General features: G+C 46.0%; 1 long non-coding RNA gene across 1 annotated transcript in view; it reads left to right on the plus strand.

Annotated features, from left to right (window-relative positions):
- Positions 1–214: 214 nt before the first annotated feature.
- The window catches only part of LOC138481735 (uncharacterized), an 87503-nt gene continuing 65990 nt past the window's right edge, over positions 215–21727 (plus strand). The window contains exon 1 of the long non-coding RNA XR_011274368.1: positions 215–258. This is a non-coding gene — a long non-coding RNA (uncharacterized lncRNA). The remainder of the gene's footprint in view (positions 259–21727) is intronic.

The raw sequence follows: 21727 nt of genomic DNA on the forward strand, positions 1-21727 counted from the left end.
CAGTCACAAAATATTCCTGAGCTCTCGCACATGCCATGGCCGAGACTCCAGCGCTGCACACCTCACCGCCCAAACAACAGCGATCACCAGCCATTGCTACAGTTCTTCCTCTCTTCTAGGTTCACCAGCCCCGGTCAATGAACTACATAACCCACAATACCTGGCACACGCGCCTGCGTGGTCTTCGCATGGCGCTGCCATTATCAAGTCTTACGACTGCCATGAAACTGCTGCCGGTACGACAGTCCATCAAAAATGGTATGCATTTATTGTCATTTAGCGATCATGGTGCCTCAGCCAAGCCCGTTTCTGCGACCAAATATACCCGGACATTGCCACCTCCCCACACGGAGCACTCCAGCTGTGCTACAATCCCCCACTAGCTTGCTCACACTACCAATTTCGACAGCGACTGCCGCACGGACTCGCTACAACCAGCATGCCTCGCATCTCACACAGGTAGCCTCATCCCTCCTTCCAAGCCACGATTTTAGCAGACCAACCCACCTTACCATTCCTACTCGGGGAACTATATCACCCGCAATCCGTGACTTCTGAGCATGCACACACACCACAGCACAAGCCCTCTGGAGTACACAGCATCTCGTGCACAGTTTCATCCAGTACCCCTACCTCTGATGCCTCTCTTCTACCAACAGCGCACAGCTTACCCATCAAAGAGCTGAGACTCCTTCTTGAATCACACTTGCAATCAATTGCAAGCCACGCCAAGCACACACATAAATTGCCACACTACTCCATGCAAAGGAAGCCTATCACAGTCCTTTTGTCTTAACACAGTACTCATCCTCAGTCTATGCAAAGCCCCCATTGGCTGATACCTGCACCCATGACCATGAAAGCCAGCAGCACAACTTCTAGAAATTGGAGATTACATTCGGGCTTCCCCAGTATTGCGTAAAAAGACTGCACCTCAGAGCCTGAAAATAAGGAACCGCACACTTCGCCTGCTCTCTCACATTTGCTTACCCTGCCCGCATACTGCTGAACCACACCAGATGCTAAGCCACATGCACACAAGTGCTCTCACAGCACCGCCTGCTGCTCCCAACTCACACTCTAGCATCGGACGTCCAGCACACGTAACCACAAGATGCAAAGGCCCTGCCCTCAACACGACACTAACGCCAATGGACTGGCATCCTCAACAAAATACTGCAGGCTGCCCTCACTCCTCCATCACATCCCTGAAGGCCAACCTTCAACATACCCCCTCCCCCTCACCCCTTCACGGGACCAATCACTCCAACCACTCACAAACCATCATCCATCATAATATCCCTAACACCACCAGGAAAAACGATAACACCCCACATGAGTGCCAGATTTACAAACATCCACAAAGATACCAACAACCATCGTTATGCCTTCCTAAAGCATCCACCATGCAGGACATTTCCCTGGGCACACTTACCCCCACCACTCCTAATGAGCCCCTCCTGTCCTGTGCCCTAATCAACGCCCACTCACTGAAGGCCCATGCACTCGATATCAACGACCATATCACCAATCATAACCTAGATGCCTTAGCCATCACTGAGACTTAGCTGCACAAAGCAAGTGGTTCAGCCCTTTCCTTATCAACACCATCTGGGTACTTCATCTTCCGGAATGACAGACTGACCCTCAGAGGTGGTGGGTGCTTTGATAGCCAGAGAATCCCTGCCCTTCACACAATGCAACACCTCTATCGAGGGCACAAACAACCTGCTCTCACTTAATCTCTCAACCTCACCCACCTGCACCATCACCCTTCACCTCATTTAACACCCTCACCCACCCCCCCGGATCGATTTTAGGCTTCAAGACAAACCTGCTTCACATTCTCCAGGATAATCTAAAAGCCTGCTCCAGAATCATCCTACTTGGACATCTTAATCTAGGTCTTCATTACCAAAATGATCCCCAAGCAAGCTCCCTTTCCAATTCCCTCAACAATCTAAGCTTCTATCAGCGCATCACAAACCCCACTCACAGCAAAGGATGCACTCTAGATTGGATTGCCAACCACAATTGCAACGTCTCGACCAGCACTAACACACCCTGTGCCTGGTCCGACCACGCTCACCTGGTATCCACAGGGACGTCACTCAGCCTGTTCTGACCTCTTACATCCTCGAACCCTTCCCTGGAGTCTATTCGACTGGAGACTGGGCCTGAAACACAGGATTGGTAGAGTTTAACTCCCTATTGTTTCTGTGTGCTTGAACCCCTTCTTGCCAGGGGTCTAACCCTTCCCTTCGATCCACAGCTCACCTTGTTTTCTTGGAAAGTGTGCTCTCCGTCCTGCTTTCAGTGCAGGGGCGCGTTGAATGATGCAGGCTCGTTGCTGCCTAGTTACTTCACTGGCAAGAGTCCGACAGGTAAGTATAATGAGTCTTTTGAACAGTTCTCTAACTTCGTTCCTTTCCTTCCTTAGATGATGCCGGTGTCCGGGGATAGCAACGTGCTGCTGAGATGTGTAGCGCTGAAGGTGAGTGAGAGCGCAATGCACGATCCGACCCTTTCGTATTTGTATTGAACTGAGTTCTTTTTCTGTGTCTTTTAGGTGCCGCAACGTTTTCAGCGTGGATGCCAGTTATGAAGAAGAAATGCGGTGAGTAAGCGCGGTATGCAGCGCCTCTAGATGTTTCCACGCTAACCTGGAGTGTCTTTTCCCTCTTGCAGATGGATGAGAAGTTCCGGAGACAGAGTTCCCCCAGAGCGGCTGGGATTCAAGTAAGCGTTTGAAGCTTGTACAGTCCTTAAAAATAAGTGAAGAATTGCTGAATGCTTACTAATGCCTTTTGTCAGTTCTTTTCCCTTTTCCTTAGGAAGGGGCGTGCCGGGATGGGAATGACACCGCCGAAGATGCCTGCAGAACAGAAGAAGTGATGAATGATGGGCAGAAGCGCTGCAAGGTAAGGCTGTTCCTAACGCTGTTCTTGTTCTTGCAGGAGCTGAGCGCAGAAGATAGATGCAGGCCTACTGGAGACCGATCCGAACACGGTGAGTGTCACGTTGCAGGTGCAGAAAACACAAAGCATGTTTCTCAGCCTGGGCGTGGCTTAAATAGTCTCTGGGTATCCCAGGTGTCTCTGGCCTGAACCACACCCAAAAGACTAGACTGCACATGCAGTCTGGGAACCGAAATATGTGGGGGCATCCATCTTGTCCCCATCAAAGCACTGCAAGTCCAATCCCCAATGTTATCCTATGGGAGTGAGTGAGTCTGGTGCCACAGGCACCAAGTCTGACTCCAAGTGGGTCTCTGGAGGGATGGAGAGGCCCTTGAGGGCCATGTAGGTGATCGTGGCCTGGCTCCAGCCTGACATCTTGGAGGGCTGGGGACATGAGGGGCAGGAATCATGACACTTCTCCATCCCTCAGCCATCTAAGCCCAAATCCTCACCGAATCCTCTCCCACCAGCTGTTAGACGAAGCTTATGTAAGCTCACCAGAGACAACATTCTGCCACTTCTCAACACCCCAGGCTTATAGCCCCCTTGCGATTACGACCCAAACTCATTAGTGGACCCTTTTACTGCCGTCCTGACTAGCGCAGTGAACACGATAGCATCACTAGCCCCACATAAATCCAAAGCAGTCAGGCAATCTAACTCATGGTTTACCTCTGACCTTCTGGAACTGCATTCACAGAAACAACAGGCCCAGCTTACTTGGTTAAAGGATCCCACTGACTACCTAAAAAAGGAATTCAACAATATATCAAGACTCTACAAATCTGCCACTATCACAGCCAAGTCAAACTCTTTCAACTTTAGAATTAGCAACGCTAACTCCAATGTGAAAGAAATGTTCACCATCTTCAGAGAACTTGAATCTCCATCCCAGCTTTCCACCTCCATCCCCAAAGACATAAGTTGGTGCTCACACATCCAGGCAGCGCTGCTAGGTAAAATCGATACACTGAACACAAAAATCCTCTCTCAACAAGCATCCTTCTCCCAACGCCCTACAACTACTAGCAACAGATAGATGCTCCCCTCCCCCTTATCTCCCACCACCCAGTTCTTCTTCAGAGACCTCTCTGAAACTGAAGTCTTAAAGTTAATCAATAACCTGAAACCATCCAAATGCAAGGGCGACAACTGTCCTGCCTCACTCATCAAAGACTGCGCTGACGTGCTTGCCCCGTCATCACGGCCTTCATAAACGTACCCTTTGCTAAAGGCACTGTTCCAGCCAGCTTAAAAGAAGCATGGGTCCTCCCACTCCTAAATAAATCTACATTGACCCAGCTGTTCCATCCAACTACAGGCCAATTACCACTATCTCCTTCATACTAAAAATCCTAGGCCGCACAGCCTACCTGCAAGTTTAGCAATTCCTGGAGGACAACAAAATACTAGGTATGCATCAATCCAGCATTTGCCCTGGCCACAGGACAGATTCTGCCCTTCTAGACCTAAAGAATAAGCTAGATGAGAACAGGGATGAAGGAAACACCACCCTGCTCCTCCTGCTAGACCTTTCTGCAGCTTTCAACTTGGTAAAACACCAAATCCTCTGCCACCCAGAGGCATAGCCAGGATTGTCTAGCAAATGGGGCCTGATGCTAATGTAGTTGGGCCCACTGCACTGACAAAAATATCTGTAAATACCCACACAGTGCTGCTGAGTAGGCATTTACCGATTTTGGGTGGGCGTTGCCTCTCAGGCCCTTCCCTGCCTACACCTCTGCTGCAACCACCTCACCACATACGCCAACTTCTCTCCACTAGCCACTGCCTGGAATTCTTCCTTCCTGAAAGGCAGGCTCAGGAGGATCTTCTCTGATACAGCCAATGCTTCGCACTCACCCATCTCCTGTGGCGTTCCTCAACTGTAATGCATCGCCCCTACCCTGTATAACATCTTTACCATGCCTCTCTTTAACATCCTAGACTCCCTCGGCATATCCTACACCAACTATGCCGAAGATACTCAAATCCTGATCCCACTCTCAGGTAACTACTCTGACGATTCTGCCATGCTTAACAACATCTACTCTATTATACAGGCTTGGATGGCAGCTAATCACTTATGCCTTAACAGCGACAAGACAGAAACACTAATTGTCGGTTCACCAAATGCCCTTAAATCTCTTAACAATAGCTACACTGCCTTCAAGATTGACAATTGCAACATTCCGGTCTCTATCTCTGTAAAAACACTTGGAGTCTTCCTCAACGTTTGACTCACTATGTCTAGACAAGTAAGTGCCTTGCCTTGTCAGCGGCCAATGCCACTAAGGTCCTCAACGCAGCCAGACCTTTCCTCACTAAAAATAACTGCCTCACAATCGCCCGCTCTATCATCGGCTCCAAGATTGACTACTGCAAAGTCCTATTCATAGGCACCTCCTCTGGAAATATCCAGAAATTGCAAGTGGTCCAAAACAGTGCCTTGATAGCTGCCCTCCACATCCCGAAAAAATAACCTATTGTCACACACACTCTTGTACACACACCTGACAATACTGCCACTCCTGCCCGTGCTCACCATGCCCAAAACTCTAGAATCACTATAGCTCGCCCCGCTCCCTCTGTCCCATCTCATTTCCCCTTCACATCTCGGCACTCACGTGGGCCCCCTGATGACTCGCGTGCACTTGCACGCCTCAGCCGCAACAGAACGCTCTCCAGGTTGCGTCCTTTCTTGCATTGGCAGCTTCCTTGGCGCCTTGGTTACCGGCGAAACGCTACTATGCGTCCGCATCGCCTGACCAGCACTGTATACTCATGTGACCCGGAAAAGCAATCACGTGATGCGGCAGCACATCATGTGATGGGAAGTAATGCCAGAACCGCGAGTATTTAAATGCGGCTTTCCGTGGACTCGTTGCTTCACAGCTGTTCTTTGCAACCTGTTTGGCGTTACGTGTTCCTTTGGATTTCTTGACTTTTCTGGATTTTTGACCTTGGCCTGTTTACTTGGACTTCGCTTGGATTATCTTGCTGGCTTTGTTACTTTGGATCATCCTGTTCATCGAACTTGGACTGTTCATTGGACTGCAAAACGGATTTCCCTTTTTGCATCTGGCCTTCCTTGGAACTTCTTGCTTCAAGCTTCACAGTATCAAATCACGTTCTTGTCATCAGGTGGTGCTCACGCCATTTTTGGGACTACTGTCTATCTGCCCACATGAGTCCCGGACCCCTACCTCATAGGTTCATTACCTTTCTCCTGATCCCTCTGGTAAGACCTTTTCACATTATTTGGTACTGTCATTTACTGTCATTTGCTTGGGACTTAATCAGTATTTTCTTGCAGCGGATTGGGATCCCAGAGGTTCGCGGTTCCGGAGTTGACCATCTCCACCTGTGGCCTCAACGGTCGCACAGGGAGTGACTTTGAGTTCTCTCTGTGTGGCATTTGGGGACACAGGACTTTCTGCCTACACGACATTCAAGTCTTAACATACTGTGAAGCCATATTGTCGTATAGGCAATGGAGGGAAACGCTGAAGATCCCATGTCCGCTATAGTCCAAGCCATCACAGTACTACGGGAAGACATGGCTGCTGCTAATACTATCATCCACCAGCGGCTTGACCACATGCAAAGTATTAGACACCCATTGCCTCCAGACACGGAATTTGGGGATACGCCCTCTGTCTCCCAATCCCACGCCACCTCCAGCTCCAGTGCCCCAAAATCCTGTCCCTGTTGTATTACCTTCCCCGTTCCCTTTAGCCGCTCCTGAAAGATACCATGGAGATCCCAGGAAATTTAGAACCTTTCTAAATCAGTGCAAGTTGCATTTTTTGTGTCGACCCCTTGCCTTTCCAGATTCCACTACCAAGGCGGCATTCGTCCTTTCTCATCTAGCAGGTACTGCTGCTGCATGGGCCAACCCTCTTTTGGAAAGTGGTAGCCCCACCCTCTATGATTTTGACCTTCTTGTTACGGAAATGTCCAGGGTTTTTGACACCAGACATAAAGTCCAGTCGAGAGACTTGGAGCTCCTGGATTTGAATCAGGGTAAGGGTTCCCTTATTGAGTATATAACTCGGTTTAACCAACTGTCCGCTGAAACATCCTGGCCCGAAAGCAAGAAGGCGGTGGTATTCTATAGAGGTCTCAGTAATCCCATGAAAGACGCCTTGTCAGTGGTCCCTTCACTACCTACTGCATTCCATGATTTGGTTGACCTCGTCCTCCAGGTAGATGCACGAAGATCTGAAAGAAGAGCAGAGGCTGGGTTCTCTCACTCAGTCACCATCCCTACATCACATCCTGCATCTGACACCTCATCAGAACCCATGCAAATAAGGGGAATTAGAAACCCGATTTCCCCTCTGGAAAGAGAACGTAGGAGGGTGGATAATGCTTGTTACTATTGTGGTCTTGTTGGTCATTTTGTGAAGGAGTGCCCATGGCGTCCAAAGACCAAGACTCAGGGTTTTCGGACAGCTCGATCTTAGAACCGGGGACTGGATTCGAGCTATTCTCACCATACCCCGAACCCGATTCCTGCTTTTGGCCGCATTAGGCCTGTACAAGTACAGACCACACTTCACCCACATCTACTATTACACATCCTGTCACCATTATAATAGACTCAGGGGCAACAGGTAACTACATTGACATTGCCTTGGCTAACTCTTTAAATCTACCTCTTTTGACCAAGACTAGACCAGAACCCGTACAGGCAGTGGATGGTACCTCTCTGGTGTCTGGCACGATTAAACAACAAACGGCACCCATGTTAATGACAATCCAATCCACACACAAAGAAACTATAAGTTTTGACCTCATTGCCATGCCCCAGTTTGGTCTCATATTGGGAATTCCTTGGCTCCAAGAACATAACCCACTCATTGACTGGAAGTTAGAATTTGGTTCATTTCGAATCAGAAATTTGTCAAAATTTCTGCCTACCCACAGACACTAGCAGTGACAACCCAGCTCATGCAATTGCTCAGTTAACTGTGTCTGACTCGCAAGAGTCATCCTCAGAACACATAGTGGGGTTAGTAGCTACGAGCATTCCCCCCGAATACCAAGATTTTGCAAATCTGTTTGATCGTGGTTCTTCTGAGGTCCTCTGAGTTATATATAGATCTATCATTTTAGGGTGGTCCTATGGAGTAGTTACATTTTTGTTATAGGTCCGAAATATAGGCTTTTACAATCTGCCTTAGTACGATGTTAAAGAAAACTGGGTGGCCGTGCAAGTAATCCTCTTACCTTATGCCCTACTTAGAACTAGAACAAAGGTTAGTAAATACACAGCGGATCACCTAGGAAATGGCGCGATTTCCCCGTGACGTCATCGCGTTACGTTGTACGTGATGACGTCATCGGCCTGCGCATGATTGCAACGCACAACGGGCTTGATAAGGATCGCATCACAGGCGAGTCAGTAATACAGAACAACAGACTGCAGATTTGCTAGAGAAAGCTCTTGTTTAGAGGTAAGCCAGGGATTTTGAAAGGGCGGATAAGTTCAGCCTCCATAGACAATCCATTATTGTAAATATTGAGGGGTATTTTCTGTGTTTATCGTTTTAGGTGACACGCCATCCCTCCCATTAAGTGATCAACAAACCAGGGATTGGAAGCGTATTTTAAATACCATAAGATCTTAGATAATAATATCTGAAAAACCAATGATACGAAGGTAATAAATTTGACTTTTGTTATGGTTGTGGATCTACCCGTTTTCCATTTCTTTGAAAGTCTTTTATGTAAGTCTTTTTTCGTCTCATCACTTTACAAACTTATAGAGTTTTTTCCGCTCTTACTAGATTTTATGCTTAACCCACATGGTAAATGCATTGTCCTGTGACGGGCCTAAAAGAATTTACAAAACCTTTGCCAAGAGAGATAAAAACTTGTACTGGGACAGAGGTGAGATCTTACTCTGGATGATTTTTTCACCCCCGTTTTATTTCATATATTACGAGTGAGATTGATGATTATACTATGTTTGAGAAGGTATGAATTAGTCTATAATGATATCAGAGAATCTGGTGAGCAATTTGGCTGTTCCTCGAAAACCATTGTGAAAGTGAAGGACAAATGTATAATTGTCATATAAACTTGAACAACATTTACTGTTACAAGTAAGAAGCATTAGTATATGATATATTGTATTCTTGATGCATCCTATTGGTGATTAGGTTGGCTAGGTTTAATGAATTAACCGATTATGCCCATGTAGTAATATGTTTTATGTTTGTATGTATCTTCAGCTATAGGAACCAGGAACATAGAGAATAAGTCTACAGGAAGCACAAAACAAAAATTCTTCTGCCCCTGAAGAATGTCCAGTTAATAGCAACATCAAGGACAGAAACTTATATAAGTTGGGCTAATTGTTTATATACAGTAGGAAGCAAGAGGAATTAAGTTGCTACTGCATATGTTTTTGAGTGTTTGTACAACTTGACTTTATATGGTGGAATGACTACTTTTAAATATGTGTATATTTTTTATATGGTATAAATGTACTAATGTTTTTGATATTTGTGCTTTTTTACAAATGAATTAAAAGATGAAATTTTAAGGATACATTTCCTTGTTTTTTGATATATGCCATTGTTTAGGTTTCATACAGCCCACATTTGTTGAGTGGTTGTATGTGTCAGTGTTTCCAGAGTTTTGAAGATAACAGTTCATGTCAATAAGTATGTATACGTCCCTTCTTTTGATGAAATAGATATTATATTCCCACTTGGTAGGAGGGATTATCACCTTAGTGTGGGGCAACCCGCGAATGAAATAATGTCTTCTGAGGTCCTACCACCACATCGCCCATACGACTGCCCCATCGATCTACTCCCTGACACCACGATTCCTACAGGACGGATCTATTCCCTCTCACCGTCAGAGGAGTTAGCTCTAAAAGACTATATCCAAAAGGCCCTGAAATTGGGACACATACGACCTTCCATCTCACCTGCAGCGAGTCCCATATTCTTTGTCCCTAAAAAAGAGGGTTATTTACGCCCATGTGTGGATTACCGACGACTTAATGCTATTACAAGAAAGAACCGGTATCCCATTCCCCTCATTACACCTTTACTTGACCACCTTGCACATGCTACCATTTCCACCAAGTTGGATCTACGTGGGGCCTACAATTTGGTCCGTGTCCGTTCCGGCGTTGAGTGGAAGACCGCTTTCTGTACCCGGTATGGCTTATTTGAATATACAGTCATGCCGTTCGGTCTGTGCAATGCCCCTGCCATGTTCCAAAGGTTCATGAATGACATCCTAAGTGATATCTTGGATGTGTTTGTGGTGGCATATCTTGATGACAGTCTAATCTTTTCCCAGTCCCCAGTTGAGCATGTACGTCATGTCCGTGAAGTACTTTCACGATTACAGAAACACTCTTTGTACACCGAACCAGAGAAATGCCAATTTCATGTCAGCAGTGTGGATTTTCTTGGGTTCTGCATCACCCCTGCTGGCTTGTCCATGGATCATTCTAAGGTGAAAGCTGTTTTAGACTGGCCCGTCCCTGCGAATTTAAAGGCACTACAATCATTCTTGGGATTCGCGAATTTCTGTAGACATTTCATTTCGGGCTTCTCGTCCATTGTGTCTCCTCTCACTGCCCTGACCAGCCCTCATACACACTTTTTGTGGACAGATACACACCAAAACGCATTCGAAACATTGAAGACTGCGTTCACTATGGCTCCTGTCCTTCAGCATCCTGATCCAGATCTCCCTTTTATTGTTGAGGCAGATGCCTCTTCTTTTGCTTTAGGTGCAGTCCTTTCACAGACTTGTCGCTCCTCAGGCCGCTTGCACCCGGTCGCTTTCCACTCCCGCAAGTTCACCATCCCTGAAACACATTATACAGTGACCGAAAAGAAACTACTGGCGGTCATGGATGCTTTCGTGTTTGGCGGCATCATCTCTTGGGTGCCAAGCATCAGGTCACGGTCTTCACGGATCACCAGAATCTGCAGGATCTAGCTTCCTTAAAATGTCTCAATAGTAGACAAGTGAGGTGGCATCTATTCTTTGCAGCATTTGACTTCCAGATACGTCATCGCTCTGGGTCGGCTCATGGGAAGGCCAAAGCCCTGTCACGTTCCCCTGAGGGAATTTCTTTGCGTGTGTAGCCTGACACGCTATTAGACCACACCAAGGTAGTTTGTCTGTGCACACCATCAATGCCCTTGTTGGATGCAGTAATGAATTGGCTATCGCTTCATCCTAACGAGTTGTCAGAGTGGAATCCGGTCATTCATGATGGCCTTCCCTTTGTCTTGAATCGATTGTTTCTGCCCACTGCAGACACTCGGAATATGGCTCTTGAGTGGTCACATGACACCCCTGTGAACGGTCACCCAGGTCAACAACGCACGTTAGCCCTCTTGCAGGGTTGGTGTTGGTGGTCGGGCATGAAAAGGGACGTGGACTCCTACGTCAACACGTGCTCCATATGTACTCAATGTAAGCCCCTTAGGCGACGTCCTCTGGGTTTGTTGCTTCCTCTACCGGTACCCTCTAAGCCTTGGCATACCTTGTCCATGGACTTTATTACAGATCTCCCACGAGTGCAAGGTTTTGATAACATATGGGTGGTAGTAGACTCCTTTTCCAAGATGGCACGATTCATCCCCTGTAAAGGTATTCCTTCTTCCCCTACCATGGCCAAAATGTTCTTTGACTCTGTGTTTTGCCTATTTGGTCTACCTTCTGTCTTGGTGTCGGACAGGGGTTCTCAGTTTACCTCACGCTTCTGACGAGCCTTGACGAAGCTGTTGGGTATCGATGTCCGGTATTCCTCTGCCTATCATCCAGAGACTGACGGTCAGACCGAAAAGGTCAATCAGACTTTGGAACAGTACCTACGGTGTCTGATACTTCAACAACAATCCACCTGGTTGCATTCCCCCCGTCACGCTGAATTCGCTTACAACAATGCGGTTCATGCCTCCACTGGTTTCTCCCCCTTTTATGTCTTGTATGGCCAGCATCCCTGTGTTGTGCTTCTACCTGACCTCGCGGCCTCATCCAATACGGCTGCTACTGCTTGTGTCAGGGATATGTCTGATATTCACGCCCGTACCTCGGCACACCTCCGTGAGGCCCAAGCATCCATGAAATCCCAGGCAGACAAGAAGCGTATGGTGGCACCTGTTCTTTCGGTGGGTTCTCGTGTTTGGCTCTCTACTCGTCATTTGCGGTTGGTGGGTTGCAGGAAGCTCTTGCCCCGTTTTGTGGGTCCTTATGTAGTGTCTCGGGTGATCAACCCTGTTACTTACCGTCTTGTACTCCAGAGCTCCTGGAGGATTCACCCTGTGTTCCACATCTCCCTCCTCAAGCCTTGTTCGGATCCTTCCCATCTTCGCGTCCCTGCTGCCCCGGTGTCCCTGTCGGCCCTGGATGTCTACGAGATCTCTGGCATTTTGGACTCTCGCATCTGCCGGGGACGCTTGCAGTACCTGGTGGATTGGGTTGGATATGGTCCAGAGGAGCGCTCTTGGGTCCCTGCTTTTGATGTCCATGCTCCTCGCTTGGTGGCTTGCTTTCACAGGGATCATCCTTCCTGCCCACGAGTTTGTGGGCCTTTGGGGTGGGGGCTCTGTCACACACACTCTTGTACACACACCTGACAATACTGCCACTCCTGCCTGTGCTCACCATGCCCAAAACTCTAGAATCACTATAGCTCACCCCACTCCCTCTGTCCCATCTAATTTCCCCTTCACATCTCGGCACTCACGTGGGCCCCCTGATGACTTGCGTGCACTTGCACACGTCAGCCGCAACAGAACGCTCTCCAGGTTGCGCCCTTTCTTGCATTGGCAGCTTCCTTGGCGCCTAGTTTACCGGCGGAACGCTACTATGCTTCCGCGTCGCGTGACCAGCACTGTATACTCACGTGACCCGGAAAACCAATCACGTGATGCGGCAGCATGTCATGTGACGGGAAGTAATGCCAGAACCGCGAGTATTTAAACGCGGCTTTCCGTGGACTCGTTGCTTCACAGCTGTTCTTTGCAACCTGTTTGGCGTTACGTGTTCCTTTGGATTTCTTGACTTTTCTGGATTTTTGAGCTCGGCCTGTTTACTTGGACTTTACTTGGATTATCTTTCTGGCTTTGTTACTTTGGATCATCCTGTGCATCGAACTTGGACTGGTCATTGGACTGCAAAACGGAATCCCCTTTTTGCATCTGGCCTTCCTTGGAACTTCTTGCTTCAAGCTTCACAGTATCAAATCACGTTCTTGTCATCAGGTGGTGCTCACGCCATTTTTGGGACTACTGTCTATCTGCCCACGTGAGTCCCGGACCCCTGCCTCATAGGTTCATTACCTTTCTCCTGATCCCTCTAGTAAGACCTTTTCACATTATTTGGTACTGTCATTTACTGTCATTTGCTTGGTACTTAATCAGTATTTTCTTACAACGGATTGGGGTCCCAGAGGTTTGCGGTTCCGGAGTTGGCCATCTCCACCTGTGGCCTCAACGGTCGCACAGAGAGTGACTTTGAGTTCTCTCTGTGTGGCATTTGGGGACAGAGGACTCTTCTGCCTACACGACATTCAAGTCTTTACACCTATCTCCAAAACTAGAGGAGAAGCACACTGGCTCCCCATCAAAGAGCGTATTTCATTTAAAACACTTTTCATTACCCACAAGTGCTTCTCCAATACAGCGCCCCAATACCTCATCCAAAGATTCACCAAATCACACTACAAGACCCACCAAGACTCCCTACATGGATCGACTGGTCATTCCCAAAGTCAAGAGATGTAAACCTGGAGGATCAAGTTTCCCCTACCTAGCAGATAAACTCTGGAACAACCTCCCACCCACCCTGAGAGCTGAGAAATCCTACTGGATCTTTCGGAAACTCTAAAAACTCAGCTGTTCGCCTAAACTCGCAACACCACCGACTCATTGCCCCAACTCGTCTAAGAGGATCGCCATTTCTCCATATATATACTTCTAACATACGTGGTATTGTCTCTCAATTTATGACCATGTGCTACACCTGTAACCGTACCCATGTTACCCCTGTTGCTAATTGGTAATGCCTTTCATTCATGTAATTTGCTCTACAACTGTAATTGCGCCTAGGCATCCTTATATCATTCCTGGATTTGGCTAGATCTGTAACCATCCCTATGCCAGTCTTCTGGGTGATTAATAATGCCTGAAGCATGTAATTTCACTACTAGCTACAAATTCAACTGTAACCTAGGCTACCTTATCTTTGTCCTAAACTACAATCGTATGACCACTTTTTTCTTGACATGTACATGCAACAGCGCCTCAATGCCTCCGGGTTGTATGTGCGCATCACAAATGAAATAAATAAATCAACTGGCAATCCTCATCTATTACATTGGCCGCTAAGTCCAGACCATACTTCACAGACAAGCTGGATTTTGCTGTAATCCTCCTAGTTACCGTGGAGAAGAAGGGCCCTGATCCCAAAGGAGACAAAGGCTCTACTGTCTGCTGAGATGTACACACTGTATAAGTTGAACCCGGCTAGCACAGGGATGGCCTTGGAAGGGAGCATAGGGTGCTTGGTGACTCGAAACATCTTAAATGGAAGGTGTTGTGGAATGCCTGCAGCAGATCCCATTGATCTCACTTCTGACACCATATGTCACAAGCTGAGTGGGAATCAATCAGATGCATGGACTCAAATGTAGGGTTTAATTGTGTTTATTCAGAACAGTACCTTTTCTAGCTACTCTTATTGTTGCTCAGTGGCAACCTTGTTCCTAGGGAGCCTTTCTGTGTTCCCACGCACACCCCAACACTACACCTTCTTCTAATCTGCACTCCTATGGTCTACTTGTTACTCTGCCATGTACTCATGCCTCCTTTCAGACCCCACTCTAGTCCACCAGGTGTGTGACATTCTTAGAACACCTTCCCGAGTTGTCTCAGCCTTCCCAAGTCCCTCAGTCTCTCTGGCCACTCTCCCTCTTTACCCCCGGACTGTCCTCTGGTCTGAAACATTGACCTCCTGTTCTCCCACCACCTCCTCCTGTCATATTACCACCTCCTCCTTTTTTCTCTCCTCCTGTTTTCTTTCCACCTTCCTTGATGCCTCTCCTCCTCCTGTTCTCTCACAACCAACTCCTGATGAATAAGTGTCTCATCCTGTTTTTTTCCCTCTTTCTTCCGTTCTCTCACCACCTCTCTTGCTGTATCACCACCTCCCGATTGCTCAACTGTCCTTCACTGCCACCTTCCTCTCATGTTCCCAACCTCCTTCTACTGTCCAGTTCATCTCATTCCCTCTCCTCCAAACCTCCTTCCCTCTCTGTTGCCCATCCTCTGGATATGCTCCTCTTCAGCTTCCGCCAAACCAGCCGCCTCTTCTTCAACCTTCTTGCCTCCAACATGCTCCTTCTCTGCAATTCTGCATTCTGCAAATTCCCTCACTCTTCTGCTCTGCCCTGTTCTCTATAAAAGGCTTATGTTCTGCTTCTCAAGGCCACCTCCCACCCCCTCTGCCCAGCAAGGTGTCCTTGTACGCTTTATTTTAACAATATATGCACACAATCTAATTTCTGTTGTAGTCAGCAGTATTGCAATCTATGATATGCACAATCATCAAGCACATTCATCCCTTGTTAAATTGCATAATGTATAAGAAATGAATGCATACATTCATTCACTCCCCAATTCACTGTGTTTTTCTCTTGGCATATAATACTCATGTAAACTTTCAGAGATAAATGCTGTGAAACAGGGATAGAGGGCTGGTTGATTAGTCATTGGTGCATCATGTTGCAAAATGACAGGGATGTTATGTTATAATTGCTAAATCAGCAAAACTCCTCCTCTGGCTTTTGGCAGATTGTGAAAGGTTTGGAGAACTGTCAGGCCATGATCCAGTTGAATTCCATTGTAGAGAGCCTTTGGATTGACTACCTCAAGTCTATATACAAGATGGCCATGGAGGCAATGAGGCCATAACATTACCTAGTGATTTTATAACTTATGAATTAGTAAAGGAAATAATTGGAAGGGCTAGCCCGACTACGGCCTCCGGTCCGAATAGGTTGAATAATTAAATGTTTAAGGCCGCCACTGAATTATGGGCTGGTATCTTAGTAGTCATTTTTGCACAGGTCACCAAGTTGGGCATTATAACAGAATCATGGCATACATCACACCTTCTACCAAGTTATAAAAAAAGGTGAGCATAACAACCCATCTAACTACAGACACTTAACGATCATGGATTCAGATCAAAGAATATTTGCTGCCAACTTCTTAAGTCATCTTGAGTCATGGTCTGTTAATGTGGTGTGAGAAGATTCAAAAAATCAGAGGTGGATTTTCGTAAACACCAAGGGACCTTAATGAATGGTTTTATAATTAGACTTCTTCAAGAGACTGCCTGGGCGTGAAAGTACAATCCTGTTTTTCTCGCCTCCATGGATCTCTCAGCTGCCTTCGATTCTGTTAATAGAAATTTACTTTGGCTTAAATTGTCAAACTGAGGGATACTGGATGGATTACTAAATCTGTTAATCCTTCCACATACCGATGCTAACATCCAGGTTAGGTTCAGTAATGAAGGACGCTTGTCAAAAAAAATGTATACTGACAATGGGCTACGGCAGGGATGCATTTTAGCCCCCTGCCTTTTTAATTTGTATTTATCCGACTTGGAGAAGAAGTTATCTTTAGTTACCTTCGTTTCCCATACATTTGCATGGTTTAGGTTTTATTGGATGGCATATGTGGGTGATATTATGCTTTTTGACTGGACGCAGTTGGGTTTACAGAGATTGATCTCCGCTGTTGCCTCCTATTCTAAGAATTGTGTTTGGCTATCAACCCAGAGAAAACGAAGATTATGAATTTTACGAGTTTTACGAAAACTTTAAATTATTCTTGGTTTTTAGATAAACAAAATCTTCAAGTTTCAGAAAGTTTTAAATGTATTTATTTAGGGATCTCGATTTTTAATAAACCTGCAAAGGGGAAGATTATGGACCTTTTAAAAAAACAATTCAGAGCGCCTTTGTGCAAAGATGTGATTGATAAACAGGAAATATAGTACATTTTCAATAAAACCTCTGGTGCTTTTTTCTGTCGGGAAAGTGGTCCCCAAACTCTTATATGGCTTAGCTATAATGCATCCAGATCTAGGTTGGGGAGAAATTAGAACTTTTCAAGGCCATAGTCTGCAGGAAAGCCCTTAACCTCCCTAATTGTGTACCAGTGTCTTTTATTCGATATGAGGTGGGCTTGACTACTCTCTCATCTAGGCTGCATTGGAAATATATAACTCTGATGTGGAAGTTCTTAGACCCTCCTAAAAATTCTCTTTATCAGGTCATGGGATACCTTATGAAAAAGAATCGAATGACATTCTGTTATCATTTGAGGGTGTTTGTATAAAAATAGTGGAGAAATTGGGCTTTGCCCAGCAGGAGATACCTTCGAATGTAATGCTCATTAAACAATGCATTGTTTATCGCAGATTGGAGTGAAATGATTGAATCAATGCATAAGTATAGCTCCCTTGAACATATTAGGTATGAGCATAAAAGCACTGGGGCACTTCCATCTTCTTTAAACTTATTCCAGAATGGTAAGATTTTGTCAAATGTTTATGAGGTTCTGCTTAAATATTCTCCCAAGGCGCGAAGAAGACGGGGAATAGTTTCTAAAGACCTCATAAGATGTAGATTTTGTAATGAAGCTGAAAGTGTTGTCATTAAAGCACATTGCGGTTAAATGCCCAATGGTGCATTTTAAGCAGCTGATTTATTTGACACATGTTATCTATATGTCTGATTTTATTGATTATGACGTTTTACAGTCGTATCGACAATGTTGTCACTCGAATCGTGTTGTTTTTGCCCTTTTTAATTTTTTTAATGCTATAAGGTTGAGTAATAATGGTCCAGGGATATATTGAGGTTATATTTTCTTTTATCTTTGTAGTCATCTGTTTTTTTTTTTTAATGGATCCTGTAACAATGAATTTTTTCTGATGGTTTTTTTCCTGATGTTTTGTGGATTTTTGTGTACAAATGTGATATTTTTGCCAAGGCATGTAATACCGAATACAGTAAACAAATACTTGTAAAGTAGCTTCCTCGGGTTAAAGGTAACACGTTGATTTTAACCCAACAGGGTGGGGTTATTTAGCGTGGATGAGAAAGGTAATCTGAACTGCCCACAAGCTCACAAAATGGAGGCACGTGGACTTTGAAGAACATCCATCTCCCAATTATGCGCTCTCAGAACCAAAGCAAGAAACAGTCTGCTCTAATTGCAGCCCCACTGGAAGTCTGAGAAATGATTGCTTCCCTACAATAAAAGTAGGGCGCTGAGCGCAAAAGCAAGTCATCATTTGTGATGTGGATGAATTGCGTTTTGGCTCGCGCCTGAGTGGGACCTGAGAGGAGAGATCCAGGCAAGGCAGGTAATATCGGTTCCCCGGCAGTATACGCAGATGAATCGGCAACTTACTTGCGAGATCTGAGAATTTCACATCAGTAGTACATTATCAGGGCCAGAGGGAGATGGCGTGCCACCAGCGGGTTCCTTTCCAGAAATGGCATGGCCTAAAAAATAGAATTATGGGTACGCGAACAGTGCGATTTCCACGGCTCAAAAGAGTAGATCTTTGCATTTCAAGGGCGCTGAGGAGATTGCTTCGGGGGGCCTGAAGGGCCAACACTTTGCACTGCTCCACTCTGAGTCACTTACAGCAAAAAGACACTTTGCACTGTTCCATGAATCAGGGTGTTGGAAGTGCAAAGTCATGTTGAACCAGTGAAAAGTCACTTTGCACTGTGCAAGAAATTCCATGCACGATTTTGAGGTCAGGACCAAAAAACATCAACCTTTGTAAGTGTACAATGTGGCAGAGAATGCCGCCAAAAAGGCGTGCAGTTCAGTGTGCCTGAATGCCACTCGGGTTATTTAGGCTGAGGGGAAGATCAGCGTCAATTCCTGACACTGATACCAAGAGAAACAGCATCCGCAAGACACACACCTCTTTAATGAAGTAACTCGCAAGCCGGAGCTAGTACGTGGTCAAGAGGCGCGATAAGCCTGTCAGCTAGGGCGTTCTGTACGTTTAGCAGCTGTGTATCTCCATTTTGATTGAAATGTCCAGTTTTGTGGCAAAATAGTAATTTTTTCATGCCCCCAAATTTGTAAAAGATTGCCACTGTCCCCGGGGTAGAGCTGGGGTAGGCTTAGACAGCTCGGATAGCTTAAACGCGGCCACGTGTGAGACTTCTGAATATTGTGAGCCTCATAAATTTGGTGAATTATGACCTGCCATTATCGCATGAAATACATGTATTTATTGGATATTTATAAGGCACTTATAATGAAAGTGTATCAAAGCGCCACAAGGCAAAAGGGAAGGAACAAGAGAGTAGATATACATTGGAAAATAGACACTGAGTAAAAAGAAACTAACAACGGTCCCACTAGGCCATGTGACATTCAGCGCCTGCTAGTGCAGATATGACTGTTACTGCGCATCCATCTGCGCGCAGTATTTTCAAAATATATTTTGTATCCATTTCCACCTTTGTTTTGAGGATGGAAATGCATTCTGTTCCGTTGCGGATCTGCTGCTAATGCAGAGAAGGCTCGTTATTGACCCTTCGCTGCATGACTTTGTAAAGGGGTATAGAAGGGCCATTTCTTCAAATGTGTCCCCCAACCTTTGACTATAGATAAACATTTGAGTCATTTTCATCAGGTAGTTGACTTTAAAATCACCTGGTATTTACGGCATGTTGTATTCATAGGAATACCACATGCAGTAAACACCCATTACTGTAAAATTTGGTAGGCAGTATTTAAAATACTCCCTACCATAAAATTCAAAATAAGGTCTTGAGAAGTAAAACTGAGTTTTTGGGGTGCAAATGCCCTCTTTACAGGTTTGGTGGTAAATCGCCTGTAGTCCGGCGCGACACCACCAAATGGTAATGCTGGAATTACCGACAGGACGGACTCCATGGGGAAGTTGCATTACCGGCACCGATAATACCAGTGCCGGTCATAATGGCGTTTTTTTGATTGTGGGGTTCCCGATTTATCTCCAGCTCTTGGCTGGAAGTAAATCGGGCAACCCCACCGGCAATCTTGTAGTTTGGCTGTGTGGGAAAAGTGGCGGTAATGGAATTACTGCCACATTTTTCCCACACCGCCAAACTTGTAATGAGGCCCAAAGTCTTTTTGCTTGAGATCTTTCAGTTGTAAACCAACCCTGGGTTGTCTTCCACATGTTTGATGACCCTAATGTGTGCATATTTTGAGTATGTGTTATTACCGGTGCGTCATTAGCTTGTGTGACGGGCGGTCTGACCCTTTTTCAATGAATCTCTAGCCTTTGGTTTAAGCAGTTTCCACCCCCACTGCAGGCCCATGTAGTGGTGAGAAGAGAAGGTAAGCGAACGCCTCCAGGAAGGAGATCAGCTCTACTGGTGTGGCGTGACCATACCATGAAAAGAAGGATTTAGGCAGCTTAGGAAGTGCACGGGCAAACCCACTGACAACAAGGAATTGCAAATTTGCTGTTTCATGTGGAAGAGTAGGAGGCCCAGACTGACCAGCTTTCCCAGGGTTGGCCCAGATCATGCTACTACAGGAGACAAGTGTAATACGTCATCAGTTATGCAGTACTTGAGAGGGGCGTTAGGGAGCATCTGGTTTTTGATATTTGGTGAATAGCTGCACAAGTAAAGTGTTGGTCTCTGATGCGAGGAGAGTCACAACATTGCAAGTTTGAATCCCCAACAGGCTGATTTAACATTTGACAGTTGCTCCTACCATATGCCCAGGAACATACAACTTATGCGACTTATTGGTACAGCGTGTCCATTTAAAAAACATTGAACTAATCAAAATGGTTCGTCCATTTAACTGTTTCAGGCGGGTTCAGACAAGCTGGACACTTCCTGCAAGATCTACAGGAGGTGCCTGAAACATTTGCCACATGATCTACCCTGCAGTGAGCAGCTTTCCACGTGCCCTCTCCGTCTGGTAGCCTAAAGGGAGTCCATTTTAGGCACACACACTCATTCGGAATTTTTCAAATATTAACGACGCCACATTCTTTCATTTGTGCACAAAAATAGAGCTGGTTTGGTAAAAGGAGCGGCTATAATACGTTCACAAAATAGATGCTTTCTCTCTAAAACTTTTCCGCCTTGATATGATATAATATGATATGGCATATATAACGCGCCTATACACAAGTGTATCAAGGCGCGACGAGGCAAGGGAGGAGGAACAGGGGAAAGACAGAGACAACGATCTTACTAGGCTAGGTGACATCGAGATCGCGCAAGTGCAGGGGATGGGGGAAGGGAAAAGTGTGGGTGAAAGGGGGCTCAGTGCAGTACATAGGATAACAGTAAATAAATATAGACAATAAATACAATAAATTAAAAGTGCGGCCAGCAGGTGGCAAGTGCAAAGGTAAGTGCATATATCAGGTGTCAAGTGCTGGTAGGGGGCTGTAGGGATACAGAAAACAGTCCCTGAGTGCAAGTGTTGCCAGAGGGGAAGTGCAGGTGTGCAACTGGCAGGGAGGGGACCTGGGCCTGAGATCAGAGGGTAGTTAGGTAACCAGTGCAGATTCAATTTCAGTCAGGAGATCAGCAGGGGAGAGGAGGAGAGAAAGCAGAAGCAAAGAGGAAGGTCTTGAGGTGCTTCCGGAACCGGAGAAGGTTCTCCTCAAGGTTCACAGAGGCAGCAAGGCTGTTCCAGAGGGAGGCCCCAGAA

The sequence above is a fragment of the Ambystoma mexicanum genome, chromosome 5p (assembly GCF_040938575.1).
Source record: "Ambystoma mexicanum isolate Mex_15411 chromosome 5p, UKY_AmexF1_1, whole genome shotgun sequence".
Lineage (NCBI taxonomy): Eukaryota > Metazoa > Chordata > Amphibia > Caudata > Ambystomatidae > Ambystoma > Ambystoma mexicanum.